The 22,997-nt window shown below is 41.3% G+C and overlaps 1 long non-coding RNA gene across 1 annotated transcript; it reads right to left on the bottom strand.

Annotated features, from left to right (window-relative positions):
- Positions 1-3,998: 3,998 nt before the first annotated feature.
- Positions 3,999-22,474, bottom strand: LOC120408903. Its single transcript, XR_005601000.1, has 4 exons — positions 22,345-22,474; positions 7,429-7,485; positions 5,625-5,681; positions 3,999-4,101 (listed from the first exon to the last, which is right to left on the bottom strand). It is a non-coding gene; the product is annotated as an uncharacterized LOC120408903 (long non-coding RNA).
- Between the last annotated feature and the right edge of the window lie 523 nt (positions 22,475-22,997).

Below are 22,997 nucleotides of genomic sequence, written 5' to 3'. Positions count from 1 at the left end.
GCTTTCCACACCTGCATGCGCCACCCCTGCAGCTCCCATTGGATGGGAACTGGCCAATGGGACATGCAGGGATGGTGCTGGGGGCAGTGTGTGGAGGCCCTACACCAGGGTCCGCAGAGACGTACCAGCAGCCGGCCACTTCCAGTATCAGTGTGGGGCCACAGCATGCAGGCAGCCTGCCTGAGCCCTGCTGCGCTGGGGCCCTTGCATTAATCAGGCCCTGGATTCAAGATGGAATGCCAATTAGTACAGAATGTGGTTGCAGGTCTCCTCAGCAACATGGGCTACCACAAGCACATCACAGCTGTCCTCTGCTCCCTACACTGGCTTCCCATAGAATATCAAATCAGGTTCCAGGTCTCAGTCCTTATCATCATGGCTCTCAAACGGCTGGGCCCAGGCTATCTAAAAGATCCCTTAAAGCTCTGGGATGAAGACCAGGGTCAACAACTTTGCTCTGCTGGCACAATGGAACTTTCTACCACAAGGGTAAAGCTCATCAGTCCAGAAGACAGAGCTTTCTCAGGGGCCAGCTCAAGAAACTTCCACTGAAATTAATCACCATTACAAGCCTCACCAACTTCTGCTCCAAGCAAGGCGCATTTCTTTGACCTTGTCTTCTCTAACACAGACCGGTAGCTGCGTGGTACACAAACACACACGCAAACCTGTAGCCACGTGTACACAAACACACACACGCACTCCCCCTAATCAAACAAAACGCTCTGGGGAGAGGCTGAGAGAACAAACATGACAGATGTTAGTCACATTGCTTAATGTGCTAGTGGAAGGCGTTTAGGTGCTATGACAATGAGTATGGCATACTCTATATCAAACAGAGCAGAGCACTGCATGTTGGTACCTCTCTAAGCTGCAACTTTGTAATGAAGCTGAGAATGGCCTTGAGTTTCACTTTGGCCAGTTCTAGGCTAAATAATAAGCCAGCATATTGGCAAAGGAGAAGAAAATGGAATGGCCTATAAAAGACAAAATTTTTGAAGTGTACTTCTTTGACCTTTCTTTCGCTAATAGAAACACAGAGCCACATGTACATTAAAAAGAAAAAAAAAACACAATAAGACCCTACATCACACACATACAGGGGCGGTGGGAGGGCAAAGGGAGCAATTGCCATGGGGCCCAGGAAATTTAAAAGGGCCTGGGATCCCGGCCGCCACTGCTGCCACTGCCACAGAAGTGGTGGTGGCCGGGATCCCCGGACCTTTTTAAATTGCCTGGGCAGGCCGCGGGACTCCTAGGCATGTGCCCTATAGCTATCCTGAGTCAGCGAGAACAGAGCCAGGAGCAGTGCCTGCGCCTAGTGCTGCCCTGCAGAGCCACGACAGTGCATGGGGCTGATCTCGCAGAGGGGTCTCTCCTTATGCCTGGCCAGGCCCTGTTTGCATTAACATCCTCCCCCGTGCATTTCAATAGTGTCAGACAAAATATTTCAGGCAGTTCTCAGAGGTGTTGAGACTGTGTCAATCTCCACTTCCCTGGGGAGCAGTGAGGAGCTGGCTGCCCCTTTGAAGAGGCGCTTTGAAATGAGCACTGGGTTGCTCGGGTTTATCTGCTTGTGAATTGCTGTGAATCCAGGCAATCAACTGGGGATGGGGAGTTCACGCGGGGTTCATCCCCCAAGCCAAGGGAAGACCGCATTGCACTGCCCGGTCCCCCAGTCCCAGGCCTTGCAGGCAGCTCTGGAACAACCCCACCCCGCAGATTAGAGCAAAGGCCAGTAATGTTATACTGCTGCTTTAAAACCCCAAACCTCATGGCTTTGCAAACCACTCATGGGATCAAGGGTTGCGAACAGCCAGAGCATGGCAGCCTCTTCCTGCTTAGTGCACAGCCAGCCAGTGAATCCACTGCCAGCCACTGCTTAGCATTTATTATAGCACCTTACATTTGCAAACCGTGTACAAATATTAAAGATTACTGAGCTGCCTCGAATGGGAAATGATTAAGTATTAGTATCTCCCTGTTGCAGATAGGAAGAGGGAGATGAGCCAAGTTAAATTGATGCTGCCAATTTACACTGTATTCACATTCTAGTGCACAGGGTGGTACCGTCGGCAGCAAAGGCAGCCGGGCGGGCATGTGGAAGCCCTGGCCATGACGGAAGAGCGCGCCCAGCAGCGCCACCGGCAGCAGCTCGCTGGGCACCAGCAGCACCACATAAATGTCAAGCGGACCACACCCCTTTCTAGGGGGCCCATCGACTGTTCTGCCCTGGCACCCAGAATTGCTGTTGGCGGGCCTGCACACACACATTTCTTCCCTATGTGACTCTGATTGCAGCCTCAGCATGGCAGCAGCTGTAGGCTTTTGTGTGCCTTATGTGGAAGTTTTGATTACGAAATTCAACTTTCATGTACATTAGGCATGTGATTAAAGCCCCAGCAGCAGAACAGGAAAATGGCATTGTGGGGGGTTGGGGGATGTTATCAATGCTTATCAATGGCCTTTTCTAAACCCCTTTTCAAGTTCTACTACCGGCACTGACCTCTCTAAGAACTAGCAGGTGCGAAGAGGTGAGTCTGCGTATGGGGGCTTGCACCTTAGTCCCACCCCACCCAGATAAATCCACTCTGGAGTGCTGGTCACTTCCAGAAACACTTGAATCCTCCTAGAGCTCAGGGCATCCAACAGCACCCTTATGGCTGTTTTCTGCTGAGGAGTGTTATGAGAAAGTATAACTAATTCCCTGCACCCTCCTCCCGCAGAATATATTCACTGGGAGACACCACTGGGGTTTGGTTTTTGGATGGTCCCATGGAAGATGTGTTACTGTTGTGTTCTGGCATCATCAGAACAATCCCTCTAAAATCCCAACTTCCCATGAACTTGCCCATTCAGATTTGAATCTCTGGTGGCAGGGATTCCTGCTGATCATCCTAAGCTCCTGCCTGTATAAAAGATTCTTTCTATGCTTATGACACAAAAGACTTTATTGTGAGCTTTACATAGAATACACAAATGAACCTTTTCTATTTGCAAACAGGAGAAGAGTTTTCTTTCTTAATTATTCAGTTCATAATGGCTTGTTCTTTTTACACACTCAATCTACCCCCAGGGTTGAGAGTGACTTTCTTGCCAAAAATAGAAGCATACTATTTTTCCCTTCAAAAATAGAGCTTTGCTATTCAGAAATAGCACCTATTAACTATTACAATCCAGAACTATATATATATATGGTGAGATTCTGCCCCAAATTCAGTGAGGTTTGTCCATGAACATAGGGAAGAATGTGTTTCATGAAGAATTGTATATCATACTGCTTTGCTACTAAATAAACCAAGATCAGTTATAATAGACATTCTCAGATGAAAGGTGGCAGTCAATAGTTGAGGGAATGATGAACAAAACCAGACTGGGTTTTCCTTTTTTTAAATAAAAACCTTGTTAGTGTGAAGTGTTCTTCTAATGAAATGTTAAATATTTCTAATGGCCAAATAGGACCATCTCCCCTAAATGAGCGGATACTGTATCTTTTTCAATCTTGCCTGCCGCCACAGCACCTTGTGCTATGATCCTGTCAGCTCTCTCATAGATTGGGAGTGGGGGGAGGGAGGGGTAGGTCAGTTCTTAGATAGAAAACCTAAAAGGAATAGCTAAGTGCCATTACAGTGGGGTGCTATGGAAGACCAATTTCCCATTCATCCCATCTGTACAGGAGACAGCCATAATTTGGCTACATGCATCAGAACAGAAAAGCTTAGCTAACACTGCTAGCACCACTATCTGGCTCAGAGGGAATGTGCCTTGTAAGAACTCTGCTTCCTTTTTGACAATGGCATAGGTTTGTAGAAATTCTTTATATCTGAGTCTATATGTATGAAGTTATATTTCCTGCCTCTTCTGACTCCAGTTATGTGAGAACAAAAGCAATCTGTGGAGGTGGTAATGAGTGCTTCAGTGACTACAGCAGAATCCAGGAGGGCTTGCAGTGGCTATGTAATTCTGCCACTCCCCAGCTTCTTGGTTGAGTAGAGTTTTCAGTTAGTAAAGTTCAGGATTTGGCATGGTGCAAGAGTTTTCAGGAATAGACCACTGTGATGGTTTCTTCTTGCCTTTCAGCAGGAAGTGTTTGTATTAGAGCTGGTTGAAAACAGTCAAATTCAAGAATTTTCAGTGAAAAATGGACAATTTTTTCACAAAATTATCACTTTTTTAAACTTAAAAGATTATGAATTTCGAAGTTTTTTAATTAAAGGAGGGCCATAGTTTTGGCAAAAATATTCACAAATCCACCAATTGTCTAAACAACTCTAGTTTTTATTTCCACCAGATCAGGATGGGGGTTAATTCCTGCATTTTCTATGTCCATGTCTTGATTTAGGATTCAGTCCAAGGCAGTGTCTGTGGATCTGGATATTACTTTTGCAACCTAAGGCTCAGAATCATCTATCTCTCACTTTTAATGGCTTTCTGTTCCAAATTAATACTTAACATTTATAATGTACATTTCATCTTTAAAGTGCTTTATTAACTTTGTTATTAACAAAGTTTGATGTGTAAAATGAATAATTTTATGGGCCTAATCATTATTTCCCATGCCACCAGAAAATTAGCAAGGTAATTAAAATCATGCTTTGCTTTCCATTGCAGCTGTATTGCTATTAAATTTTATATATCCAATAAAAAGGCTGTAATAATTAGTTCTCTAAATTGCCTTTATTACCAGCATGCCAAAGAAACCACAATTAATATCTGTTTTATTAGAATCACAGGGTCTGTGTAGTCATTTATGTCTTTGCGCAGTGGGTAGAACTATCACCAATGTAAATGAAGAATTGTCATTTGGTAGCATTTAACCACCATTTTGCAATCACTATGCACAGGTGTAACTGACTACACAAGGTGCAAAACCATAGAGAATCAACCTGCTCTAAAATTAGGGGAGGTAGGATTGTCTTGGTTAAAGGACGAACAAGGACTAATGAAATATAGACCTAACTTGTGGCTCTGCCAGGGAGTTCCTATGTGACTTAGGCCCAAATCCTCAAAAGGTATTTAGGCACCTATCTCCCATTGATTAAATATCTTTCAGGATCTGGACCTTAAGGTATGAAATCTCCCCGTGTTTCTCCTTTTCCATGTGTGAAGTAGGGATAATAAATCCTTATCTCAGTGGAGAGTTATGAGGCAAAATTCAGTAGGTGTTTATGAGGTGCTCCAATACAATGGTAATTTGGGCCATCTTAGTTCCTGTATAGAATCACACCAACAGACTTCTCTCTCAGACGCTTCAATCTCATCTCCATCCATTCAATGAACACTTACATGATAGAGGTAAACGTCTTTACTGGACTTCCAGCCTTTAATGGACTTCCAAGGCTGTACCTTACTGATTTAAGACTCTCTTCTTTTAAGCTTAAAACCTTTAAAGCAGTGGGACTGTGATTCAACTCTTTCCTTATTGTCTCAGTTAACAAGTACTAACATATGAACATGATTTGTTAACAGGCCTTCAAGTGGAGGGAGTGGGAATTCTTTTGAAACACTCCAGTCAGAAAGGATTATACAAAAGAGAAAAAACATCCCTGAAAACTAATTTTTAGTAATGCAGGTAGAAAAAGTAGTTACAAAGCTCAGGTAAAGAGATTCTTATTAAAACTTACAGTCCATTCTGGAGTTAATATCAGCACCTCTCTCTTTCTCTCTAGAGTATCTGGAAACTGGGAGAAGAAGAGGAAATAGGTCAAACAATGCAGGCCATCTACTTTAGCTAGTCCTTCCTTCTTCCTTTTTTATGGGGAAGCAGTCTTGACTGAATAGATGCCACCAGCTATAATTCCTTGATTCTTAGTAGTTTATATCCTCTTGCTCTGCCCTGTTTCTTTCAGGTAATGTTACCTTTTTAATAATACTCCATTCCCTGATGTTTTTACTAAATAACATGATGTATTTCTTTTTACTTGAATACATTTGAATTCCTCAGAAAGCTTCTCCTGTTCTTTATCACAGCCCTTACATACCCATAAAAGTCAATCAATTGTATTTTCCACCTTACAGTGTGCATATAGTATATCTTTGCGTCTATTTATTCAAAAAAGATTTTTGTTTAAGTCACAATGACCAGTTAGAACAAAAGCACGTCATTAGTCTGATCCAGGCCATGAACTATGTGCCCTAGATTAAATCCCTAATCTAGGGCACAATCTTAAAAAAAATCATCTTCTTTTTCATTAATCCAAATTTTTTGCCATTCCTCTTTTACATTTTTCTGTACTAAGCTTATAAATTTCTGTTTACTCAAGGGTATTTCTAGGTCAACTCATTTCTTACATCATTTTTAATTGCTTTGTCTGCCATGTTGTTCCCTGTTGTCCTAATATGCACTGGGATCTAAGCTAATGCTATAACTATCCCCAAGTGTACTTACTCTTTTATTAGAAATATGTCTTCGATTAAATCACTTCTACATACTGAGATACCCTTTTTTTATTGCCATGAGGCCTGAGATTAAATAAAAATGACGTCTGCTGCTGCTGGGTGTACATCCCAGATCCAGTTTAATGCTAGCATTACTGTTACTAGTTCAGCTGTCATGACAGCTACATCATAAGATATTTGTTTAGCTGAATTAACTCCCAATTTTGGTATACAATATGCTGTCCCTACGCTTCCTTTTTTTTTTCTCTCTCTCTCTCTCCTTTTTGGACCCATCTGTATATATTTGACAAAACTACTTTTCATCTATATACTGATACACTTCATTTTTAATACCTACTGTCTCTTTTTTACCCTTAAGTTTATAAAATAAATCTCAATCCACATTTGGACACAACTTTCCATCCATAACTTATTTTCTCATGACTAAAAGTTTTGACTTAGTTTAGCTTTTCCTTGTCATTCAATCCCTGCAGCCACACTTTAACTTGAAGAGCATGTGGAGTTCTAACATCATGTGCTATCATGCGCCTATTGAATTCCCAACAATCCTTATAAATTTGTTTGGTTTGTTCATCATTGCAGTTCCCATTAACTTTGGCCCAGGAAGTTAGGTCCAGTAGTTTCATTCAGAGCGTAACTGGCATTTCACTAGGAGCTATGTGTACCATGCATAGTGTTGTAATAAATGCAGTGCACACAATTCATAGTGCCTGGGTTTCTAATGTTTTAAATTCTGATTTTGATGATGACCCAAAAGCTTGACAGCTCTCCTCCTGTCTCTGGGAGATATTTCAGTTAAGTGACCTTCTGCAAGCTCTCATGATTGGTTAGTTTAAAGTTCTCACCTTGGGGATCACCCCTCGGTGTACACTGCAGCAAATGTGAATCATTTAATTGTGGAGTTACTTTGATTGGTATCCTCTGTTTGCTGACTTCATTGTTCTTCAGGGCCTGAGTTACTGACAAATGCTTTTATTAGCTCATTTCAGTCTACATAACTCATAGCATGATAAGCATTAGTGCACTTACCTCTCCAATCAGCAGAGCTTAACCCTATTTCTCCTAGTTTCATAGGCTTCCGGTCTCCTACCAAACAAATGAATGTTATAGCAAAAAAGAAAGTAACAGAAAATCATGTTGAAGTTACATCTGTTATTGTCATTTTTCTCCCTTGCTAACCATTATTGAACCTTACCTCTGATTGCTTTGTTATCCAGATTTCTATTATACAGACAAAACTAATTTATTTGAAAGACTCTTGCTTTTGCATAGTGCGTTATAGCATTTCCTGTTCAACATGTATTAATACATTACCTGAAAGAAAAAATAATTCTGCATGCACAAAGAGCTATTTGTGAGACTCCTGTAGCTGATGCCTGTACCTTCCAGTTGATGTTATTCTTTTTGAACAGACTAATATGGTATATTTACTTAATGTTAAAGACATTGTGCCTCAGTGCATAGGGCACTGTATGGGATTTGGGAGACCTGGGCTCCATTCCTGGCTCTGCCATTGACCTGGGTAACCACAGATCATTTCAACCCAGGTATTTAAGTGCCTAACTCCCAATGATTTCAATGGGAAATCAATGTGAGTTAGACACCTAAATACCTTTAAAAATCTGTCTCTTCACTTCTTAGTGCCTCTGATTTCCCTTCCTGCCTTTTGTTTTCTATTTGTCAACTATTTATAATCTTTGGAACAGGAGTGTCTGTGGTGTATTTGTGCAGTTCCTTGCACAATCTGTGCTAGGAAGCTCTAGGCACTATTGCAACACAAATCAAACATATTTACTACTGCACAATGCCTGTTTTTAAAAATTCTCATATTTTGCTCAGAAATAAAAAATTTGGACCAACTTTTAATTGATTTCAATGAAGCTATGCCAATCTGTACTAGCCAAAGATCTAGTCCATTGTATTTTTTAAACGAGCAAATCTTTGGGGAATTTTTTTCCTTTATGAAATATAACAAAGAATACTACAGTGATGAGCACTTTAGACATGTAATAAGTAACCAAATAAATCCCCATTACTATATTTCAATCCAAGAGTCTTCTGTTTCCTAACACAAATCTCTAAAAGCAATTTGGTAGTTCTAAAATACATACCTAAGCCTTTCCTGTTTTAATTGACACACATCATCATATAATTACTATTATTTATTCTTCCCTTTAATTTGTCTGTAGTTGATCTAAGCACAATACAAACTACCCCTGTATTTTACAGTTTTGCACTGCAAATGAATGGCTACTTGGGAGACCCCCTCCCCCCCCACTTCTGTTTGAAAGTAGCAGTCCTGTTTATACCCTAATGGCCGTCCAATTTTATAGCTGGAATTTTATTCCAAACAGCCTTTCTTAATTGTGAGTATCATGCAGGTGCTGTGTGTTGTCGGATAAAAATCATTCTTTCGATTTCAGGATTTTTTTTAGAATTTCTGAATTCTACATTTGATTATATTAGTATTTTAAGATGTAATTTAGATGAACTGTAATTCATTGCTTGTAGTCTGTTGGTTACTGTTGCAATTGTACTATAGCTGAATTAGTTAAAGAAATTCACTAGGAATCCACTGTGGTTTCTCTGCAAAGGGTGGTGGCGGTGACCATTGTTTTTCTTGAATTGGCAGAGAGAGAGAGAGAGAGAGACTAAATCTACTACAGCTTTTCTAGCTTCTACTGTGCGATGTAAAGGTTTACTGTTCAAGTGCCTTTTATGCAGTTGCTTCATTTCATGGAAAGGCAAGAAAATTACGGCCCGTGGTCTGATCCAGAAACCCTTCCTCACACAAGTAAGCCTTTCTCATGCAAGTTATCCCATTGAAGGATTGCTCATGAGCCTACTTCTGATCCTGCTTGAGTCAATAGCAAAACTCTTGTTGATCACATTCTATGATCTTAATCCTAGTGAGCACTCTGGCCTGGATCCAGGAAAGCACTTGGGCATGGGCTTAACATTAAGCATCTGAGTAACCCATTGAAGTCAAATGTTACCCTCAACTGTGATCAGGTCCAATTAAGTCAATGGGACTGCTAACCCGCTTAAAATTAAGTGTGAGCTTGTACTGTGCTACACTGGAGCTTGAGTGCTCAGGAAGTTGCAGAACTGAGCCCTACCTGCGTAAAGAGTGTGTAGTATCAGGGCCTAAGCCTGGCAGGTCCCGCAGAGTTTAAAAAGAAACAGAATCAAGTCGCATAGATCCAAATTCTACTATCATTTATGTTGAGTTCAGTGGAGTGATTTTATGTGTACAATCAATGGCATCATTCCAGATTTGTACTAGTGTAACTCAGGTAAAATTTGACCCTTCAGCTGTAACTTTTAACATTTCAACAAATCTCAGTTCCTTCTCTTCAACCCTGCAAGAATCAGGCTTCATTGTGGAAAAAAACCCTGAATTTTCTAAGCTGCAATTTGAGAGTTAGGGCCCCATCATCACTATATGGAATGTTTTGCTCATTCATGCTGTATAAATAAATATCACGAAATGCTTTTTGGACTCTGCCTTGTCTGTTACTGAAACCAAAAGCGTTCGTGCTTCCAAAAAGACCCGCTGAGGCTAGCTTCACATTTACAGGGATTTTCAGGTTGGCAGGCAGCCACTGGACAACTTATTGAAAAAATCAGCTAGAAGTGATATATAAGAAAACACAATTTAGGAGAAGTCAAAAGTACAACAGACCTCATCTAAAGATGACAATGATAACTGTAATGAGAAAACAACAACAAATATATTTATTTTGTAATCATTTATATTTCTCAAAAAGTCCATAAGATTTTTCTAAAACTAAAACATTGTTAGCCATCTTCTCTAGTAGAGCTATTCCAGATAATTATAGTAAGATTATAGCAAAACCAAGAAATATATCTATTTCTACTGTGTAGTAGTACTATATCAAAATATTATCATGGTATTGATCCTGCAAAGGGGACAGCATGGGTGCAAGGACTCTCTTTGCAGGAATATGGCCTCAGTCTGAAAATAAAGCCGAGCCAATAATCTACCCTGAATAATTACTTTTTCTGTAAAGATCTTGAAGTCTGCCAGTGTATTTGTTCATAAGTATTTGCTAACTTCTTCCAAATGGTTTTTTCCATTTGAATAGTTCACAAATCAATTGATTGCAACTATTCAATAGTCAAACTTCCAAACTCTTTGTTAGTTACATAGGAGACATGGCATTGTTTCTGGTCCCTGATTGGATGACTTATGTAACTAATCAGCACAGCATCAATTTCAAATTACAAATATTACAAAAAACTATATAATTCAAAATTTGCTTTGGGCAAAAAATCAAAGAGTCATGCTTAAAAGTTGCTTTTTCCACAAGTATTCAATTCCCAACTCTGCCACAGACTTCTCATGTAACCCTGAGAAAGTCATTTAGGATCTCTGTGCCTCAGTTCCCCATCTGTTAAATAGGGATAATAGCACTTCTCACACAGGTGGGGTGAGGATAAATACAATAAAGATTTTTGAGCTGCTCAAATACTGTCAGGGCCATAGAAATACCTAGGATAGATAGACTTGGCTGACAGAGTTCAGGAAAAGTTCTGTAGAAGCACAATGAAGGTCTGAAATGGAGCAAAGTGTGGAAGGGGTGGTCATGTGAACTAGAGAAATGAGACCAGCCTGCTGCTTTATTTCTTATATCAACTCTGTTCTGTTGTCCCTCCTTTGAGCTTCTGGACCTCTTTAAAGACTTGGCCTCCCACTGCTGAAGTCAATGGAAATTTTAAACACAGATTTTAACTGGAGTAGTACCCTAACTGAACAAGGTATTCTAGCAATCAGATCTGTGTAGGCAATTTTGGTTAAAGTACAATGTCCAAAGAAAATCTAGAAATGATGAATAGCCATAGATTCATAGCCCTCGTTTTATATATATGAATGGTGCCCTGTCTCTAGACACTTTCATAATACAAAATAATAACAATAATGATGCAGCACCATTAGAGAGTATTTTTTGTGAGCTATCTTTGTTTTTACTTCCAGGTATCCATAGTATAGATGAGACAAATTTGCAGTTTCAGAATAATTTGAGGCAATTGTAATCACTCTGCTTATTCCTTAAGTACTTAGTTCTTCTTGCTGTGGCCTAGTTTACAGTTACCTTTCCGCTATGTTATTAGGGAGATGACAGACACAGACAAGAGAAGGACAATAGAAAATCTGGTCTGTGAGATCAGAAGCTACTGGAGACATGGACCTTTCAGGGACAAGCAGAAATAAGATGTTAGAGCAAGAGATGGATTGTCAGAAGAGGTAAGTGTGCTTACTGAAAGATTGCCTGGTGCTGTCCACGGGGATTATTATTATTATTATTAATAGAACGCTGACTGTACTATGCGTTTGCGATCACTGAGCTTTGTACTGAAGGATGCCCAATGATCTGACACCAAGAATAAGCAGCTGCGAGAGGCAAGTGAGGCGTTAGAAAGGGGAATTGAAGGAAACTATTTAAGACAAGGAAAGTCTTTTAAATACTCTTTGGAGATTATTCTGTAAGTTAAGAAAATTATTGACTATAAACCTCAAAAGGAGAGTTTAAAGCTGAACAAAATTCAGGTTTTTCCTAGTGACTGCAGAAAGCAGCAGTGATTGGACCAATACTCTTCTGTGGAGGATCACCTCAGTGAGCTATGGGCACACTAGGAGCCTTAAGACCCTAGACAATTCATCCTGTTCATATTAGTATAGCATAATTACTATTTTCTTGTTTGTGATCCTATACTTTATATAAATTGCCCACCTAATAAGGTTGCTTGTTACTATGTTGAAACACCATAACAGAATTGGACTGATTTACAGTGTGACATAATGCCATACACGATCGCCTGTTCCAAGCAGATCCCTGAGATCTGTAAGGATCTAGGGTCTGAGCAGAATTTGTGAGTTGGATTCTGGTCTCGTCTGCAGGGAAGAGATGGAGAGAAACCCTGCCCCCAATGCACAGGGTCTAGGGGTTTTCTCCAATACACCATCTTTTCTATGTAGGGGCACAACCTATCATTGTGGTTTTGTTCCTGCACGCATATTTGCGCATTTGAAAATAAGAGTTTACATATAACTTGGTGGAGCATTTCTATGCCTATGCTGCAATTGTTTAAAGAGAGTGTTTGGGAGGATAAAATCAAAGAAACTCACATGTGAAAAACACAAGTGAAACTATATCTTTATAGTCTCATGCTGCAGCCAAATGTACTAGCCACTTATTGCAGGTGCACACCATATGAGTAGATAAATATAATTTTGAAAAGTTCTGTGCCTCTAAAATATTAATTTAACTAGGTTCTCATGCATGTTATGTATTTTGGTATTTTTACTTAGAGAGCCATAATACTGCATAGAAGCAAGCCATTATCTATATCTAAAAAGCAAATGGGCCAAACACAGCAATGATGGCCCACTGCACTGAAATCTATGGGATCATACAGGATGAAAATTAGGGCAACACGTAGGCTAAAATAAATCCCTTAGGATTGATGAGGAAAGTTCAACATTAGTAAAACTGGTAAACTATCTAGGGGATTATAAACATGTGTTGGGCCTCTTTTAAAGATCAAAACATTCTCACTTTGTATATTCTTTTCGGTCTGAGCTTTGGCAATGTAAATGACATTCAACATACCTATGCCAAATGTTGCAGGACAGATAACATGCCAAAAGTACATCACTAGTTTGCAATCCACAGGTTCAGGTATATAAGGGGTATTTTAACTTTTACACCTCTCGGTGTGCAATACATTTGGATTCCAGTCATCACCTTTCTACATAAGGAAGGTTATATAAACTGAGCTGGATCTCGTTTTGTGGGGCTACAGTGTAGTCAACAATACATTCTAAAGTGGCTTTAATCCAGACCAAGGTTTAGGAAGACTCAGTGGTGACAGGCTGCTGCGTCCCGAGTCTGTGAGCTAGAGAGCTTAAGGTTTAGCTACTTCTGGGGTACAAAAAAAACCAAGTACTTCTACATATCTAGTGGGAGACCAGTTTATAAAATGGTATATCCAAATGAGCCCCCAAGGATTGATAATTCTCCCAAGAAGTCTGTTACAGCTGTGGAAATGGCAGTCAGCTAACATGTTTCAGTGGTAGCATTGCTAGGGATGAGATGAAATCTTTGGCCCCAAAATCCTAGGTCTTGAACCCCACCCCACTCACTCTAAGGATCTGAAAACAGATCTCTTCACTCCTTGATTGGCTTCAGGGTAAAATGGGGAGCCTGAGGCAGAAGTCTCCTAGGGATTTTGGAGGTAAAAGGAAGGAGCCATATTTTAAATGTTTGTCCCATTCTCCATGTGGGAGAATTCTCTCTCAGTGCTCTTCGGCTGTGGATGGGCAGGTGGCAGCTTGAGGGCTTGTCTACACAGCAAGTTAGTGAGCAGCAAGCTAAGGCGTGAATCTTCGGCACTCTAGTTTGCCCTCCAGTAACATCTCCTGTAGACCTGCTACAGCACAGTGAAAATCCCACAGTGCAGCTTAGAATACTACACTTTCAACACCTGAGGGCTTGCCTGTACTTGAAAGTTAATTCTGATTAACGTAAGGTATGAATTTAAAGCACAACCTGAATAATTCTATAGAGAAACTCTTAATCTGGATTAACTCTATACATAGCCAAGTCGTGACTCAGAGCTTGTGCTGCATCTGGCTTTTCTGCTTCCATGATGCAAACTCAAATTGTGCATATTTCAAAATCTTGGTTCCCTCTTGTAGATTCTTTATTTACAAAGAACAGATCTTTTATCTGCCAGTAACTGTGCTTCTTAATTTATGACATGCCATCTGGTACTTCTTCCCATGGACTCCTTGAAATAGAAGCTCACACTCAAAATCACTGGCATATACTGTCAAAGCTTTGGGTGGGATTTTAGCTATGACAGTCATTAAAAGCAATGGGAGTCATATGTCTGAAGCCCCAAACAATGTTTTGAAAATGGACCCCATGGTGATTTTAAGAGCTTGAAGGTTCAAAGATCCAATTAAAATGTGATGTTTGGCTCACTTAGGCCAATTCTCTTGTAAGTGTCCTAGGAATACTTGCATTATAATAAGGTAACTGTGCTGTTATCTTTATTTCTCAGTGTTTTCAACACTGGACTTTAATTGTCTGTACCATAGAAAATAGACAGTCAAACTACAGTGATGAGTGCCATAAAAATACCTATAAATAATAAACAGGAAACAGCACAACATAGCAAAATGGTAGTATTCCATCCATTGGAATACTTTTTATTTTTTGCTAATTGTCAATAATACCTAGCATGTATGGTCATCAGTACCTAAATGGATAGCTGTCTTGTAAGGGGACTTACTAGAGAAATGTTGCACACACTGTTTTCTCACTTTCATTGAGAATAATTTTGCAACTTTCACATTTTTTTGCTGTGAAATTTGGGGAAACGGCTATTCTTACATTGAAAAGATGCAAAATATCAAGGTTTGAATTTGAATTATGACATTCAAAGACACCTTCCACTCAGAATGCACCAGTGCTACGCTACCCAGGACCACTAAGATAAGAGCTCAGGGGGGAAAAAAGCAGTCTCTGAATCCCAGCACCACTCCCTTGCACCCATCGGCACATAGGACCACCATTTAAGATGACTGCCTGGCTACTAAGGAGCTGGTGGGGCTGAACATGTGTATCTATTTGCACTAAGAGATGAAGGGTGTCTCTCAGCAGTGAGGAGATGGCATATCTGCTGTGGCTTGCTCTTGTAGTCTAGCATCTCTGTGAGCCAGCCTGTCCTTGGCAAGAATCAAGAATATTTAGTAAACGTGCATTATCTTGGAGTTTAAGGGGTAGTTAGTGAACTCAAAATATGTAAGATCATGAAACCAGGATTTTGGTTTTGGCCTCTCAAACAAAGGGATGCTTCTAAGCAATAAAAACCTCATACTATTTATGTATTTAAAGAAACAAAGTATGGTACATACAAACTGAGTCAGTTTCTGCTCTCAGTTACATTAATGTAAATATGGAATAACTTTATTAACTTAACTGGAGTTGTTCCAGTTTTTACACTGATATAACTGATAGCAGAATGTGACCTTATATGCTATTATCATTAAAATACTGTAATTCATTATCTGTTTGCCTAACAAAGAACAGACATTTAATCCACATTTGTTGCTATTTCATGCTTATGGTATATATCCTGTTGATGAAACACGTTATTCTAAATTCAAGTTCTGGAGTTTATTATTTTTTGTTCTCATTTCTGAGGACCACAACTATTTTTCAAGAGCAGCCCTATGTAAGTTTTTCTTTAGTTTGTGCCAGCTATGGAAAAAGGATAATGGGAAAAAATAAATCACAAATATGACAATAGTAGCGGCTGGCATGAATTGCCCTTTTTTTAAGTGTACTGTATTTATTCCTTAGATGGAAGTGTGTGTTGTTTGATTTTTGAAAACTAGGGACATAATCCTTAGTAAATTTTTATGACACCTGCACCATCTATCAGCTAAGATTATGAGAAGTCATAAGACAAGACATACCACAAAATAGAATTATTATTATATTTATCTGTATTGTGGTAGCACTTGGAGGTCCCAATCAAAGATAGGATCCCTTTGTAGTAGGCACTGTTCACCCACAAAACAAGAAGATGGTCCATGATGTCATAATGATTCCATGGTCATGTATGTGTCATGCTTATCAGCTGGTACAAAGGCAGGATGTTCCACCCATTCTCGTTTATTCTTTCACCAAAATTGCCATTTATAGCAAACGCTTATATGTTCTACTTGCTTTTTCTGTTAGATGTTTATATGTTAGCAGTTTGTAAACAAATTAACTATTTTCAAAATTATTCATTCAATACAAATAAAATTGTCTGAATAAAACACCAAGAAATAGGATAATGTTGAGGTTTTTTTAGACTGTGCAATATATTCATGTCTATTTGAACTCAGGCTGACAATTCTAGTTAAAGCTTCACAGCAAAAGAGGCAAAAGGGCATATTTTCAATTTTGCCATGCTCTTGTAATAAAAAAATGATAGAACAGAAATGGCATAATTCTGCCTCCTGTGGAATGTTTTGACTTTGAACATTTTAAAGGAGAGGCAATAGTGAAACAGCCAAAACCGGCAATCCTTACTACGGTAAAATTTTCATTGAAGTAAGTCCTGAGTAAGGATTAGAGTAAAAAACCCAACCGCGCAATTAACGCTATAAGTTTAATTGATTAAAATAAGCACCAATGGGATGGAAATAAAGCATATGGCTTATATCTAGGTTTAATCTAGTTGGCCACTGGATGTCACTGACAGCCTCAGAAATACAATGGAATACATGCTGCATTTGTCAACTATGCACAGGTAATGAAAGGCCAGCTACTCATCATCCATGGAATTAAAGCATCTTTTGTGGGGGACAGAACGGCTGGACGGCTGGAATTTTTTAAGTGCTTCTCAATGCAAATGTTTATCACAGTGGTGAGGGAAGCAACGGTTTCCCCTCATTGAAAGGATAGATTTATGAATATCAAAATACTCACCATATCCAAAAGTTGGAGGGCACACCAATTACCCAAAAATCGCATATTTCTCAATAGATAAATAGTATTTGACTCAGAATTTCATGTAATCCATGAATCAAACAATTTGGCAGTTCAAAACATTTCAGATCACTTCTTTATTAATTTGTAAAAAAAAAATGGTGCTTTTGTCTTTCCCCTTAAACTGTGAAAGAGAAGTGCCAAATTCTCACATGAGGTGTCATTCCTGTCCCAGCCAGAAGCAGAAAGTACTAGAAAGCCCAGTTCTGTTGGCTCAGAGAGTATGGATACTTCAGAAAAGTATCTGATATTTTGGGTGCTTGTCTGAACTGAAGTGAATTTCCCAACTTATGGAGATTTTCCACCTGTCATTGCCTAAAGCTCATATACTGTCCCTTAATAGGACACAAAATTGCTTTCATCATGGAAGCTGAAAAATATTAGGGCAGATCTTGAAGTTCTTTAATGAGGCGAAATGGTCATTGAAGTCAATAGGAATTTGGCCTCACTGAGGAGAGTAAGTTCATGCCTGTACTCTGCAGTGTTTTTAACATTACTAAACAAGATTATTAGTAACTAAACACATTTCTAGAAAGAACAGATGGGATTCAAACACCATGACTACCATCAGGATGCATAATAATGAGACAATAGGTATCAGGTTACTGGTACTGCAATGCCTAAGCAAAGGAGAGGAGATGACAGTTGCATGGTTGTGACTTAAAACACTACTGTCATGCTGCAGCTAGGCCACCGTAGAGCTTCAGTATAGATACTTATTACAGCAGTGGGAGGGGTTCTCCCATTGCTGTAGGTAACCCACCTCACTGAGAGGCAATAGCTAGGTCAACACACGAATTCATTCATCAACCTAGCGCTGTCTTCACTGGGTGTGGATTTTCCACATCCCTGAGAGACATAGCTATGCCAATGTACCTTTTCAGTATTGACCAGCCCTAAGCCTTTGAGCTGGTCTAGTGTGGACTAGATGTTTCCAGAAGGCTGAGCTGACTGCTTCTGTAGCAGTGCTGGACCTCTCTTTGACAAACCTGACTTCATAAATGGCTAAAACCCTGTGCAACACACTGAAAATTCAGGGGTTAATGTTCATACTAAGATCACAGTTAGAAAAACATAAAACAGATGTTTATATCAAAATATGGTAATCCCTCCCCTCCCCCCAGAGCCAAACATGAAAAAGATGTTAAGCTAAAGCATGCATGTTAATAGTTCTCTTCAGATATTTTAGCCTTTTTCAGATGCATAGATGTTCAGAAAAATCTTGGTCAAAGCAATTGTGGGTAACAGTAAAAAAAAAAAAAAAGAAGTCACTCTTGGCTTGAGCTAATGGAGCTGCTGCTTTATCTCAATAGGAAAGAACTTTTTTCCTACGGGACTGTATTACCACTGAATTATTCCTGTAAATTAAACCTATTATTCAGAATGTATGATGCCAGACAGGTTACCTGCACAGAGGTATACTGAATACTCAGTGTTTATGAAGGAAAAATACAAATGGTATTTGGAGTTATATAATGACATTAGGAAATCATACCCTTTTATGGTCAGTTCCATAGTAACAGCCAGACACTACAGCATAAGTCAGAAATGTAGCACAAATAATACATTACTGATGATGATAGGAACTCAGCATTTCTGAACACCTTTTTGCAATTTACAGTGTTAATACTTCAGTCAACTGGCACATGGTGCAGATCCAAATCTTTTAGATGCTACAGCTTCAACATGACTTTTTCAGAAGAGTCAGCTAAACTGTGTCTCCAAATCCTGCTTTTGCATGTGTGAATAGATGTGAGCATGCACAAATATGTAATTTCATACAGTTTAAATAGCCAGTTTTGAGCACTTGGGCCTGTTCTACTCATAAATAGAGTTCTTCAGGGCTAAATCTATAAATGCACAGATATCAATAAAGGTAGGGACCACGCTGTTAGGCACTAGCTATTGGAATAGGAAGAACATATACTGCATGTTTCAGAGATAGTAATGAACATTGTTTCAGCACACACTAGACCGAACTCTAACCTCATTTTCACTAGTATAAATCCTGAAAAACTGCATTGAACAGAAAATGTTTCATCGGATTTACTACAGGCTTCCAAGCTCAGAGTTTGGCTCTCAGTTATTAAAATAGGTCAACAGCAGGAAATAGATAACGTGTAAATTATCTAGAGTACAGCCACAGCACAGATTAAGCCCATGGGCTAAGCCAGGGCCTGAGAAGGAGCCAGAATTTACCAATATACATTGCCAAAGAGCCACAGTAATACGTCAGCAGCCCCCCCATGAGCTCTCCCACCCCTGCTCCCAGCGCCTCCTGCCCACCAGCAGCCTCGTGGATCACCGCCTCCCCCTCCCTCCCCACACCTCCCGATCAGCTGTTTTGTGGCATGCAGGAGGATCTGGGGGGGAGGGGCAAGGGCACTGCAGGCTTAGGGGAGGGGGCAGGGCCTGTGACAGAGCCAGGGGTTGAGCACCCTTCAGCACATTGGAAAGTTGGTGCCTGTAGCTCTGGCCCCGGAGTCAGTGCCTATACAAGGAGCCGCATACTAACTTCTGAAGAGCCGCCTGTGGCTCCAGAGCCACAGGTTGGCCACCCCTGGGCTAAGCTCTTGGGTTTGGTCAAAGAGTACAGAGCACAGGTCAGCTGTGCATGGGAAACAGTGCCTTAAAGCCCGAGGGCTGCTCTAACTTATGCCAGGCTACAATGGCCACAGGGGCCAAAAATGCCACCAGGGATCAGAGCAGCAAAGGATATTCCAGGCACACCTCCTTTCCTCCAGCAACACTTCCCCTACTATGCTGGCAACAGGGATGGCTTAACAACCCATGTTGTTCTGTGTTTCCATATAGGGTAGCCAACTTTCTAATCGCACAAAACCGAACACCCATGCCTCGCTCCTGCCCCGCCCCTTCCCTGAGGCTCTGTCTCCTGCTCATTCCATCCCCCCTCCCTCTGTCGCTCACTTTCCCCCACCCTCACTCACTTTCACCAGGCTTGGGGAGGGAGTAGGGGTGCAGGAAGGGGTGAGGGCTCTGGCTGGGGGTGTGGGCTCTGGCGTGAGGCCAGAGATGAGGTTCAGGAGGTGGCTCTGGGCACGGGCCAAGGGGTTTGGTGTGCGGGAGGGGGATCAGGGCTGGCGCAGGGTGTTGGGGTGTGGGAGGGTGTGAAGGGTTCAGGCTCCACCCAGGCCACACTTACCTCAGGTGGCTCCCAGAAGCGGCTAGCATGTTCGGCTCCTAGGTGGAGGGGCTAGGGGACTCTGAGTGCTGCCCGTGCCCACAGGTACCACCCCGCAGTTCCCACTGGCTGCAGTTCCTGGGCAGTGGAAGCTGCAGAGCCAGCACTCAGGGCAGGGGTAGCGTGCGGAGTCCCTGTGACCGCCCCTGCACCTAGGAGCTGCAGAGATGTGCCGGTCACTTCCAGGAGCCGTGCAGAGCCAGGGCAGGCCGGGAGCTTGCCTTAGTCTCACTGCATCACCAACCAGACTGGGATCTCTTTTCGACTAGGCATTCTGGTAAAAAATAGATGCCTGGAAACCCTATTTCCATAGGCTCACTCTTGCACTGGAATGGTCTTCCCTGGACCAGATTTACCTTGGAGATGAGTGCAAAGCAGCACAACACCCTCTAGACTCTGGCCCCAGATGTTTCTTACTAGTTCCTGAAACTTAATCCAACTGAAACATTGTTTTCTTACAGAAAAATTAATTCATCTCTTAAAATTGCTCTACTGTTGAAAGTATTGTAGATGGAGGATGCTCACAGCATGTGGGAAAGAACTTCAAAACTTCACCTCAGTATTGGTAAGAGCACAAGGCCAAACACCCAAGGAAATGTATAGGCTGGTAGAACCAATCACTAGCGTCAGGCCTTGCCTACACTACAGCAGGAGATTGATCTAAGTTATGCAACTTCAGCTACATGAATAACGTAGCTGAAATTGACATACTTGGAGCTACTTACCGTGGGGTCCACACTACGCGATGTCGACAGGAAATGCTCTCCCATCGATTTCCCTTGTGCTGCTCGTTCAGGTGGAGTACAAGAGTCAACGGGAGAGTGATCTGTGGTTGATTTAATGGGTCTCCACTAGACCCACTAAATCGACTGCTGATACACTAATTGCCATGCGTCGATTCCACGGTAAGTGTAGACAAGGCCCCAGAAAAAACAATTGGCCATACTTAGCTCAGTTTGTAGCTCTAACCTCAGGGCCTTGTTTATTCTTCAACAAGAGACAAGGAAATCTGGAACAGTAACAAAGTAATGGTCCTGTTCTCAGCCTAAATTATGGGGGCCTTTAGCCATCAGCCAATCAATAGTTAGGACCTTCTCCACTCCAGGAGGAGCCACAAGGCCTACTCACAGTCTTCTGCTGCAGCCACAGAAGCGCGTACTCCCAGCCATCTCCTGGTCCCAGATGCCTTCATTTATACCACCTAGGTGGGAATCAGCCACCTCAAACACCTGATGCTGTCTAGCTGTGTCAGATGATTCCCAGCACCTGTCTGCCAGGCTCCTCTCCAGAACAGGGCTGGCTGCTCACTCCCCACCCCCCACTCCACCCCAGCCCTTAAAGGGGCATGCTGCCCTGTAACGGAGTGCAACCAGAGAGACCAGAAAGGTGCCAAAAGGGCAGCTAGTCCTACAATCATAATAGATTGCCAGTGCTGTTAAGAGTGGGTAAAGCAAAACTGCTGTTAGCAATGGGGAGGGGAGGGTTGGAAAACTTCCCTGGGCTAGATAGGATTTAAGGGTGTGAAAATTAACTAATTCGGTCTTGTTTAATTTGACCATTTAAATAGTTAATCTAACCGGACTTTTTCGCACACCTAACACCTCTATCTATTACTGAGCTGCTCTTTTCCTAATGTAACTTTTTAATATATTAAACATTTTGCATCAGATTACATTGCACTGGCAGTAAAATTACTTGATATATACACATGTATGCATATATATGGTGACACACAGCCCTGCTAAAGTTCCCCCTGGTTGGACACTTACCAGGTTGCTCTGTTTGGACCTTACACACTGGGCTCATGTGCTTTTAAGTTTCTTTTGGACAGAGCATGCTGCAGCACTCTTCCCTCTCCCCCTCGCCAGCACAGACTCTGTCTGTTATCCCTTCATGGAAATGGGATCAGATGGTCCAACTACCCAAGGCATCATGGACCAGCACTGACATCCCAGATTCCACAGTAGCTTAAGCACACACTTTCCCAGAGCTCCAACCTTGTGGGCACAGTGGGTTTTCAGTTCACCTCTTCATTGACACATGATGGATGAAGGCAAACAGATACATGGGCTTTGAAGGGTTCCAAAACCCAATTAATCTTTACTTCAGCTAGCACGAAAAATATACAGATCTAAACAAACAATAAAACACCTATACACTTTCCCCTACCTCAGTTTTTTTACCACACCTGAGCATTCTTTGGTCATAGGTCAGAGTCCTTTCAGGAATCCAGGATCCTTCTCTCCCCTGCCCTCTCCTTCAAATCACAGAGCTGCCATCCACTCACTGCTGCAATTCATGCCACCCATCCCTCTAAAATGGCTGTTGAGAGACTCTGCTTTTGTAACCTCCAAATGCCTTTGTCAGGTGACCACCTGATCAGCTTCATCAGGTGATCACAGATCACAACCCTGTGATCCATTGCTTAATTACCACCCCCCCCAGAGGTTAGACTTGCAAACCTGATTTGCCCTGGGTGGTAGCCATTTCTTTGTGCAAGGGTGCTATATTTAAATGGTTGAGCATCAAAGTCTAGTAACCCTCCATTGTTAGTTCTGTGCCACCACTTTGGAATGTTAGTCCAAGATATGGAAGTAAAAAAAAGAGCAGGAAGGGAAAGACCAGCCTTCCAATCAAAATGGAGGTTGTAGTCTGACACTGATACATGTAGAGACTCCCCAATATCAAACAGAATTCATAAACTTTAAATGGACAGATTACCCCTAATCCTATACAAAGCCCTCCTACTCTCATTCGTCTCCCTGCTACTTAATTTTCCTTTTTTCCATTAATGGCTGGCCAAAGAGGAATTTGTCCTTGCT

The sequence above is a fragment of the Mauremys reevesii genome, linkage group 7, assembly GCF_016161935.1.
Source record: "Mauremys reevesii isolate NIE-2019 linkage group 7, ASM1616193v1, whole genome shotgun sequence".
Classification (NCBI taxonomy): Eukaryota; Metazoa; Chordata; order Testudines; family Geoemydidae; genus Mauremys; species Mauremys reevesii.
This window is presented reverse-complemented; position numbering and strand designations above follow the sequence as displayed.